The sequence below is a fragment of the Mytilus edulis genome, chromosome 8 (genome assembly GCF_963676685.1).
Source record: "Mytilus edulis chromosome 8, xbMytEdul2.2, whole genome shotgun sequence".
Taxonomy (NCBI): domain Eukaryota; kingdom Metazoa; phylum Mollusca; class Bivalvia; order Mytilida; family Mytilidae; genus Mytilus; species Mytilus edulis.
In genome coordinates, this window is record NC_092351.1 from 16,944,502 (window position 1) to 16,955,833 (window position 11,332).

Here is an 11,332-nt window from a genome sequence, read left to right on the forward strand (position 1 = left end):
TCGATCACTGCAAATTACAAGGCTAATTAGCTAAGTCCATCCAGGAAAATGCAGCACAATTTTAACCATCACATAAAAAAAGTAACCATTCAAACACGATTTATACATTCGTTATAACCATGCATATATAGAATCAGTAACATCAGCAAAATATCTCGGCGTAACCTTACAGTCAAATTTAAAATGGACCAATCACTAAGGAGAACCTCGTGTTTAGCATTGTAGATATGCTTCACAACCTGGGTAGTGTACTTGCTTACAATATGTTATGCCCCAGTAGAGACAAATATTACACGAACAAGTATTAAGCTTGATTTCATGTTTCGAGCATGATTTTTGTGGTCCGAGCACAGAGCAAAGTGTTTTGACTTCAACACGAGGTCGTTAAAAACTTCCATCATCAGCGCCTGCTTAATTGTTTAACCCCTCATTATGTGTCTGTCCCAAGTCAGAAGCCTGTAATCAGGAACACATATGTTAGATATACTGTTCCCAGCTGTAATTCATCTGAGAATAAAATTATGTAAACACACATGATTCTTGACTTATCTTATGAAACATTGAATATATTTACAAGGAAAAAAACATCATATAAATGCTGATGCTACCTCCTTTCTGTTTTATTATAACCAAAAGAAAAGAACAAAGAAAAAGATGCATTTCTAACGTTTTCATAAGTGGGACAAATTGGAAGGCATACACTCATTACAGCTGATTTATTCTATTCATAAGCGGGGCTAGTTAGTAGCCATTAATTCTATTCATACTTTTATTTATCAGTGGGAACGTTGGCTACTTTTATTTATCAGTGTGGGATCTAAGCGTGACGCGGGATTGCCGATTTTTTGTAAGCGTGACACGTGAAAGTCAAATTATTGTGAAGTCTAGCGAGACACGGAAAATTACAAAAATGAGAATTGCTTAGGTACATAGTGTCAACGGGATACGGGAATTTGACAAAACAGTAAGCGGCGGGATCCGGGATCAGAACCCCCAATGAGACCCCCATCAGTGGGAACGTTGGCAGACATAAATTCAACGGTATTGAATCCTTTTGCATAAGTGTAGAGAGTTGGCAAGACTTTTAAATATTAGGATTTTCCTATTTTTCATAAGTGGGGCGAGTTGTCATAACTCAATTCATCAGGATTTTTCTATTTTTCACAAGTAAGACGAGTTGACATCCACGTCACCAAAATCAGTTGCGGATCCAGGGGGGGGGGGGGGGTCCGGGGGTTGGAACCCCCTTTTTTTGGATGATCAATGCGGCATTTTGGAACCCCCTTTACCATAACCCATAACCCATAACCTTCATAGTTATGGAAATATTTAGGAATTTATGTGAGTGCAAGTGGAAACTTTACAGAGGCTAAAGATGATTTATATAAAAGGGGATTGAAAGCTTTATTTAAATTAAAAAAAAGATTTTACTTATATAAACCTAAAATCAACACACTTTCACATATATTTAATCATACTGTGAAACCTGTGTTGTTATATGGGAGTGAAATATGGGGATCTTCAGTAATAAATAATGCGGGGTTCACACATTGCCGATTATTGCTCCCGTTTGAGATCAGACAGCGATACGACACGAAAAGGGAAAAAGTCGGATTACTATCCTCAATTATCTGGAATGTCCTATCATTGTCTGAACGCAGTCGTTTAAGTTCGTAACAGATTCCTATGGGTCGGTAAGGGTCCGAATAGTTCGGCGAAACATCCCGACAGTAGGTGCGTCCCGTAACATTCGGGGAAACTCAGCCGATTTTGTCTAGTCGGATTACAATCGTGCCTATGTCGTGACAGATTCTGCTGTACAGGATCAAAATCCTAACAATGTTCTGTGTATTCTCGTCCGGTGTCCTGTGGAACGGGAATGATCTGGAGAAATTTTTCTTTGCTGTTTTTCTGCCGATTGAGTCCAGATTGCATCCAGATCTTGACGATTGCGAACCGTTTTTGCCGAAAACGTTCCGGAACAGTCCTGTTATTAATACGAAATTCGTCAATGATACACACGTCAGAGTCCCGACAATTACAGAATATAATACGACTGAGACAAAACAAAGGGGGTTCCAACCCCCGGACCCCCCCCCCCCCCTGGATCCGCAACTGATTTTGGTGACGTGGATGTCAACTCGTCTTACTTGTGAAAAATAGAAAAATCCTAATGAATTGAGTTATGACAACTCGCCCCACTTATGAAAAATAGGAAAATCCTAATATTAAGTCTTGCCAACTCTCTTCTTCTTCTTCTTCCGAATACGGGAGTAGACTCCTAGGTAGGAGTGTAAAACTTCCCGGAACTTGTGTGCTATGTACATATGGACTTAATTTAAAAATAATATGACAAGAAAAATCGTTATCAATAACATATATACATTATGTACAGTGGCTTTAAAGTTTAATAAGTTGCTGTGGATCCTTCAAATGTTAGAGTGGATATGCCACTTTTGAAGGATTCCAGGGTGTCTGACATACCTATTGCTTCAGGTAGTGAGTTCCAGTCCGAAATAGTTCGAGGATAAAATGAAAATTTATAGAAATCTTTATTTGTTGACATTTGCCTAAATTTATGTTTCCCCCTAGTGCGTCTATCAGATATTGTTAAGTTGTCCTTAGGAACTTCAACTAACCCCCAATTTATTTTATACAGCATAGTTAATCTTGCCTTTTTCCTTCTTAATTCTAAATTTTCCCATTCCAACGATTTTATTAAATTTGAAACTGCTCCAGGTGATCTGTCTTTATAATCATTGAAGACAAACCTGGCTGCCTTACGCTGTACCTGCTCAACCTGAGTGATGTGTTGTTTTTTGTACGGATCCCAGACAGGAGAAGAGTATTCGACGACTGGACGGACAAGTGATGTGTACGTAAGGTTTTTAACCTTACGTGTGCAGTTTTTTAAGTTCCTACGAAGAAAACCTAAGGTTTTATTTGCCTTACAAGTAATATTGTTTATATGTGTTCCCCAATCAAGATCATGGCTTATAGTTACACCTAAATATTTACTGTCTTTTACTGCTTCTAAAATATGATTATGCAATATATAATCAAAAGTGGAAGGTTTACTTTTTTTAGAAATATGAATAACATAACACTTCTCAGGATTAAAATTCATTTGCCAATCCTCTTCCCATTTTACTAAACTAGACAAATCTTTTTGAAGTAATTGTGCATCAGAACTATTATTTACATTTCTATACAATAAACAGTCATCTGCAAAAAGTCTTGCATTACAAGTTACATGTTCGGGTAGGTCATTTATAAAGAGTAAAAATAATGTTGGGCCTAAAACTGTTCCCTGAGGGACACCAGAATCAACTGCTAATTTTGAAGATTTTACACCGTTTAGTAGTACTTGCTGTTGCCTGTCAGCTAAAAAGTCATTTATCCAATTTAAATTTTGATTTCTTATACCATAAAATTCTAATTTCTGGGCTAATCTTTTATGGGGGACTTTATCGAAAGCTTTAGAAAAATCTAAAAGTATGACATCTATTTGGTTACCATAACCCAAACTTATGAAAAAGGATTCAATACCGTTTAAAACAGAAAGAAGGTAGCATCAGCATTTATATGACGTTTTTTCCTTGTAAATATATTCAATGTTTTATAAGATAAGTCAAGAATCATGTGTGTTTACATAATTTTATTCTCAGATTATTATATATTTGATTCTTTTTAAAAGTGGGGCGAGTTGGTAAACCAATTTGGGGCGATTTTTTATAATTGGGGCGATTTGTCCTGCTTCCGTTCGGATAGAATCTTCCAAGCATATTATCATTGGTTTCCCTCCCCCTTACTTATATTCCCCCCTCTGTTGGCAGTGAATGCTAATTGAAAATATTGTTGTATAAACAGAAAATATGGGAGATCGATATAATATTCATAGTCAGTTAGAACATCTACAGTCCAAATATATCGGAACTGGTCATGCAGATACGAACAAATGGGAATGGATGACAAACCAACACAGAGACAGCAATGCATCTTACATGGGACACAATGACATGTTGAACTATTTTTCACTGGCAGAGAACGAAGCAAAAGCACGTGTACGATTTAATTTGATGGAAAGAATGTTGCAGCCTTGTGGGCCACCTCCTGAAAGACCAGAGGACTAAAATACTAATTCTAGGAACAAACATTTAGTTACAAAAGCCGAAAAGGTTAAAAAATGAAAATCGCAATGAACGATTTATTTTACATGTTTATGGCAGATAATTAATGACCAATATCAACAGTGCATTTAAATGAAATAAAGGAAATTTTCTGAATTCTTCACATTCACATGTAACTTGGTTACAGGAACATTAATTTTGTAGAGCAGTTTAATTTTGTATCATATTTTTCTGAAATAAATTTATCCAATGGCAATGCTTTAGATCTTTTATAATTATTTTTTTAAATATTTTTATATTGTTATACATTTACAATTATACTGTATTTATATATATTTACATCAAATAAGTTCTAATTCTCTAGATCTATGCAACAATCCTGTGAAAAATACTGGTGAAGACGTAACATGCTTAAACATGTTAAAAATGTTTCCAAGTTTTAGTGGTAAATCATTATATAATATATATTCATGAACTTCCTAGAACGACACAAGATAATGTTTTGCTTACACTACAGTAATACTCGTAAAACTTTTCAGGTCCTGACAGAATGCCTGATGCATACATGTACATGTTTTTTAATAATCAGAAAGGGGAGGTGGTACCTCAATATTTTGTAGGTAGTGGCCGCAGGTAAACGGACAGAAAGTCACAGGACAAAAAGTCACAGGACATAAAGTCACAAATTTGGTAGGACAAAAAGTCACAGGACAAAAAGTCACAAATAATTTATTGACAATTGTTTTAATATATAAGAATATATCTTGAAATATTTACTTTTAAATACATATATTCATTTCAAAGTTTAGGAAATGTGTCATTATACTTGAAAAATGAAGATTTATTTAATTTCAATCATGCAAAAGATGTTTTTCTTGGCACCATGAAGCCATTTAAGTGCCAAGTCACTTTGACATTTTGTTTTTTTAACAATTATTTGATAATCTTTGATATTTTTTTGATATATTTTGTTTAAAAAGTTGGTTTATATACAATAGTTTAAGAAAAATACAAAAATATTTTTGTAGAAATTAGTGTTTTTTATTCAAAGAAAATAATCAGAAAAAATGAATTGTGACTTTTTGTTCTGTGACTTTTTGTCCAAGACTTTTTGTCTGTGACTTTTTGTCCTGTGACTTTCTGTCCTACATTCGTGGCCGCATGGTGTGCCATTTCTGCAATAAAAATGTTCGCGTTTTAATATTAACATTCACTGAAATTCGGTACCTTTAGTTATAGAATATGGGGACGAAGTCCCCTATTACAGTAGAAAATTCAATAAACAAATTAAAAAAATTAAAAAATCGGGAAAATTTCCTGAATTTTCCATTGTACTAATGAACTCAAAATCGTTCAATTTTTTTTGTCACGTTTTTTTAATTTCCGGATCTGCGCAGAACACATAACTCTACTTCCTTCTTCTGGTCTTGTTGTCGTGAAACTTTGATTAGTCTAGTAAAATATAGGAACTCAAGGAACACAATACCAATATTTCATTTTTAATCATTCTTTGTCTTTGGTATGAATAAACGTTACCTGATGCATTGCGTTTCTTTGTTTACATTGAACATGACGTCATAACTTAAATAAAGTCACAACTAAATCCCTAACAACAGAACCAATATCGGAAACGTTACGGTATTTCCGTTTCTTTTATCAACATGATTGAAATGAAAAAAAAATTAATACAGACTTCATCCTCATTTACAGGTAATGCCTGCCTCATATTATTTAGAATATGAATAAGGAGATAAATTTCCAGGGTTTATTTTGGAACTTGTCTGAAAGGCATGAAAGGTGAACTATCAAATGAAATTGATTGAATTTAAAATAATTGACCATTTACAATGTAATCAAGATTTTCAATATCTTATTTATATTATGATATGTATATCATACCCCAAATCAATATGCAATTATTAAACATAAAAGAATTTTGATATAGGATGTCATAATAAATTATGACCCATTTTTTGGGCACATCCCTGTATACATACTAGGTACCCCATGGCGGATCCAGGGGGAGGGTTCCGGGGGTTGGACACCCCCTTTTTTTGGACTATCAATGCATTTGAATGGGGATATATAGTTGGAACCCCCCTTTGTCCTGGGTTGGGAACCCCCCCTTTTTGAAATGGCTAGATCCGCCCCTGGAGGAATGAATGATTGATTGATTGGTGTTTAACACCACTTTCAACACTACTGTGCTATTTCATAGCAATCAGTTTTTGTTGGTGGAGGAAGCCAGAGCCTCAGGAGAGAATGTATATGCCAACATGGCCATTGAGACAGTAAGCCAAAGACACAAAATACAAAAGGCATCTGTAGGTCAAATTAAAAGTTTTGGTTTGTGACCCGAAATGTTTTTGCTTAATTGTTTTATGACTATTGAACAGCTTGAGCGGTAAACAACTGTTACCTTTATTATTCATTTATTGCAATTGTACTTATTGTTTTGAGAGAAGGTTAGCTTTCTGGTAGTAAGACCAGTCATGGCCAGACATGGAAACTGTTTTGAGAGAAGATTAGCTTTCTGGTAGTAAGACCAGTGGTAGTAAGACCAGGCATGGTGAGACAAGGAAACTGTTTTGAGAGAAGGTTGGCTTTCTGGTAGTAAGACCAGTTATGGTTTTGAGAGAAGGGTAGCTTTCTGGTCGTAAGACCAGGCATGATATTGAGAGAAGATCGGCTTTCTGGTAGTAAGACCAGGCATGATTTTGAGAGAAGGTTGGCTTTCTGGTAGTAAGACCAGGCATGATTTTGAGAGAAGGTCAGCTTTCTGTTGGTAAGACCAGTCATGATTTTGAAAGAAGGTTGGCTTTCTGTTAGTAAGACCAGGCATGATTTTGATAAAAGGTTAGCTTTCTCGTGGTAAGACCAGTCATGGTTTTGAGAGAAGGTTACTTTCTGGTAGTAAGACCAGGCATGGTTTTGAGAGAAGGTTAGCTTTCTGGTAGTAATACCAGGCATGATTTTGAGAGTTAGTTGGCTTTCTGGTAGTAAGACCAGGCATGATTTTGAGAGGTTAGCTTTCTGGTAGTAAGACCAGGCATGGTATTGAGAGAAGGTTAGCTTTCTGGTAGTAAGACCAGTCATGATTTTGAGAGAAGGTTGGCTTTCTGGTAGTAAGACCAGTCATGATTTTGATAGAAGGTTAACTTTCTGATGGTAAGACCAGGTATGATTTTGAGAGAAGGTTAGCTTTCTGGTAGTAAGACCAGGCATGATTTTGAGAGAAGGTTAGCTTTCTGGTATTAAGACCTGGCATGATTTTGAGAGAAGGTTGGCTTTCTGGTAGTAGGACCAGGCATGATTTTGAGAGGTTAACTTACTAGAAGTAATACCAGGCATGGTTTTGAGAGAAGGTTAGCTTTCTGGTAGTAGACTAGGCATGATTTAGAGAGAAGGTTGGCTTTCTTGTAGTAAGACGAGTTTTGGTTTTGAGAGAAGTTAAGCTTTCTGGTAGTAAGACCAGGCATGGTTTTGAGAGAAGGTTAGCATTCTGGTATTAAGACCTGGCATGATTTTGAGAGAAGGTTGGCTTTCTGGTAGTAAGACCAGTCATGATTTTGAGAGAAGGTCAGCTTTCTGTTGGTAAGACCAGGCATGATTTTGAGAGAATGTTAGCTTTCTGGTAGTAAGACGAGTCATGATTTTGAGAGAAGGTTAGCTTTCTGGTAGTAAGACCAGGCATGATTTTGAGAGAATGTTAGCTTTCTGGCAGTAAGACGAGTCATGATTTTGAGAGAAGGTTAGCTTTCTGGTAGTAAGACTAGTCATGATTTTGAGAGGTTTACTTACTGGAAGTAATACCAGGCATGGTATTGAGAGAAGGTTAGCTTTCTGGTAGTTGACTAGGCATGATTTAGAAAGAAGGTTGGCTTTCTAAAAGTAAGACCAGTCATTGTTCTGAGAAAAGGTTAACTTTCTGGTGGTAAGACCAGGCATGATTTTGAGAGGTTATCTTTCTGGTAGTAAGACTCGGCATGATTTTGAGAGAAGGTTAGCTTTCTGGTAGTAAGACGAGTTTTGGTTTTGAGAAAAGGTTAGCTTTCTGGTAGTAAGACCAGGCATGATTTTGAGAAAATGTTAGCTTTCTGGTAAAAAGACCAGGCATGATTTTGAGAGAAGGTTAGCTTTCTGGTAGTAAGACTAGTCATGATTTTGAGAGGTTTACTTACTGGAAGTAATACCAGGCATGGTATTGAGAGAAGGTTAGCTTTCTGGTAGTTGGCTAGGCATGATTTAGAAAGAAGGTTGGCTTTCTAAAAGTAAGACCAGTCATTGTTCTGAGAAAAGGTTAACTTTCTGGTGGTAAGACCAGGCATGATTTTGAGAGAAGGTTATCTTTCTGGTAGTAAGACTCGGCATGATTTTGAGAGAAGGTTAGCTTTCTGGTAGTAAGACGAGTTTTGGTTTTGAGAAAAGGTTAGCTTTCTGGTAGTAAGACCAGGCATGATTTTGAGAAAATGTTAGCTTTCTGGTAAAAAGACCAGGCATGATTTTGAGAGAAGGTTAGCTCTCTGGTTGTGAGACCAGGCATGATTTTTGGAGGTTGGCTTTCTCTTAATAAGACCAGTCATGGTTTTGAGAGAAGGTTAGCTTTCTGGTAAAAGACTAGGCATGGTTTTGAGAGAAGGTTAGCTTTCTGGTAGTAAGACTAGGCATGATTTTGAGAGAAGGTTAGCTTTTTGGTTGTAAGACCAGTCATGGTTTTGAGAGGTCAACTTACTGAAGTAATACCAGGCATGGTTTTGAGAGAAGGTTAGCTTTCTGGTAGTAGACTAGGCGTGATTTAGAGAGAAGGTTGGCTTTCTAATAGTAAGACCAGTCATGGTTTTGAGAGAAGGTTAACTTTCTGGTGGTATGACCAGGCATGATTTTGAGAGAAGGTTATCTTACTGGTAGTAAGTCTCGGCATGATTATGAGAGAAGGTTAGCTTTCTGGTAGTAAGACGAGTTTTGGTTTTGAGAAAAGGTTAGCTTTCTGGTAGTAAGACCAGGCATGATTTTGAGAGACGGTTAGCTTTCTGGTAAAAAGACCAGGCATGATTTTGAAAGAAGGTTAGCTTTCTGGTGGTATGACAAGGCATAATTTTGGGAGGTCGGCTTTCTCTTAATAAGACCAGGCATGGTTTTGGGAGAAGGTTAGCTTTCTGGTAGTAAGACCAGGCATGATTTTGAGAGAAGGTTAGCTTTCTGGTAGTAGACTAGGCATGATTTAGAGAGAAGGTTGGCTTTATAATAGTAAGACCAGTCATGGTTTTGAGAGAAGGTTGGCTTTCTGGTAGTAAGACCAGGCATGGTTTTGAGAGAAGGTTAGCTTTCTGGTAGTTAGACCAGGCATGATTTTGAGAGGAGGTTAACTTTCTGGTAGTAAGACCAGGCATGATTTTGAGAGAAGGTTAGCTTTTTGGTAGTAAGACCAGTCATGGTTTTTGAGAGAATGTTAGCTTTCTGCTAGTAAGACCAGTCATGGTTTTTTTTATAGAAGGTTAGCTTTCTGGCAGTAAGACCAGTCATGGATTTTGATAGAAGGTTAGCTTTTTGGTAGTAAGACCAGTCATGGTTTTTTATAGAAGGTTAGCTTTCTGGCAGTAAGACCAGTCATGGTCAGTCATGGACACTGGGTATACAGCTATTAAATCTTTACCAATGATGTTTCTCTTTAACATTATAACCTAGGGTGATGCTCCTATTAACATGATTAAAGGACGAAGATACATAACATACTACATATGGAAATTCATGTGACATAAACCATTTGTAGCGGTATCAGATTCATCCTCGAACTTGTTAGTAATTGAATATATTTAATTGTGTATATAGAAAACAAAAGGGCGGAAAATAGTGCAATTTAAGTCCCCTACTGGCGAAGACGAAGAGGCTCTAGAAGGTTTGCACTCTGTCCGTCTTGTCCATCTATTAGTCCGGCAAATAATGTTTATTCACTTTTTTCTTTGTGCTTGGAAATATTGGCTTGATATTTGGTATGCTATTTTCATCATAACAAGTTACAGATAACATATATTTTATTATCCGAGTATAATTTCCTTATACCTTAATAGAAAAATAATTTTCCTTAACTTAATAGAACAATTAGTCATTTAAATATCAACCCTCGAGTATCCTTACAAACTTAAATATAAGTATTGCAAAAAATATAAGAACACAAGCTTATACTTAACATTAAATTGTCATATTAAACCTTAAACTTTTGATTAATAGTAACTTAATAAATTGCTTTATTTTATTTTAATCTATTAAATGATTTTAAATGACATTGCCATCCTAGCTGCCAACTAAATCCAGTATAGAACATCGTTTATGGTGTAAGACAAATACCATTCCTCTTGTTATCATATGGCCTCAATTTTCTCCATAAATAAGAAAGTCTGTATTAATATTGGAACTTGTGGACTAGAAACATCCAAAATCACTGTCAATAGCATTGAATTGTTTGAGAAAACTAAATTTCCTATTTCATGATTAAAGTCATAAAGCAGAGTTCTTAGCTTTGGAATAAATTGATTCCTCACAGTATCTGTACTAGCACATTGTAGCAAGAAATGTTCAGTATCTTCGATCTCATCCATACACAACGGACATATCGCACTTACTTCATACTTGTCTTGTTGTAGATAGATAGTTTATTCTCATAAAACCATGCAAGTACAAAGGTTACAGAGAAGTTAAAAAAAATTAGTATACATAAAAATAAAAAATGCATTAAAAATGCATAAAATTCAAAATTTCGGATGAGTTAACATATAAAAGAATATATATATAGACTTGTATAGTCAAATGTAAAAGCTAAAATTGTATAAAGAAATACTTTCTATAAGTATGTTAAATAAATTATGGTTTTTAAGAAGGAGTGAGCTTACTATTAATACATCTTATAAAATTGCAGAGGTTTCTTAGTGTCTTTGGTTTTTTTTAATTAAACAGTTTGTTGAATGTAAAAATGTTATGTCTTGTTATTAGTCCATTTGGAATAAATCTTCTTCTTTCATCTTGTAAAGCCGGGCAAACAAAAATATAGTGGTATTCGTCTCCGATATCTCTTTTTGTACATATTGAACATTTTCTATCACTTCTTTCAATGTTATACCATCTCCCCTTTTCTATTGGCAGTGAATGATTCGATGTTCGGAATTTACAAAGTGTATATATATCTCGGTCATTTATGATGTTGAAAT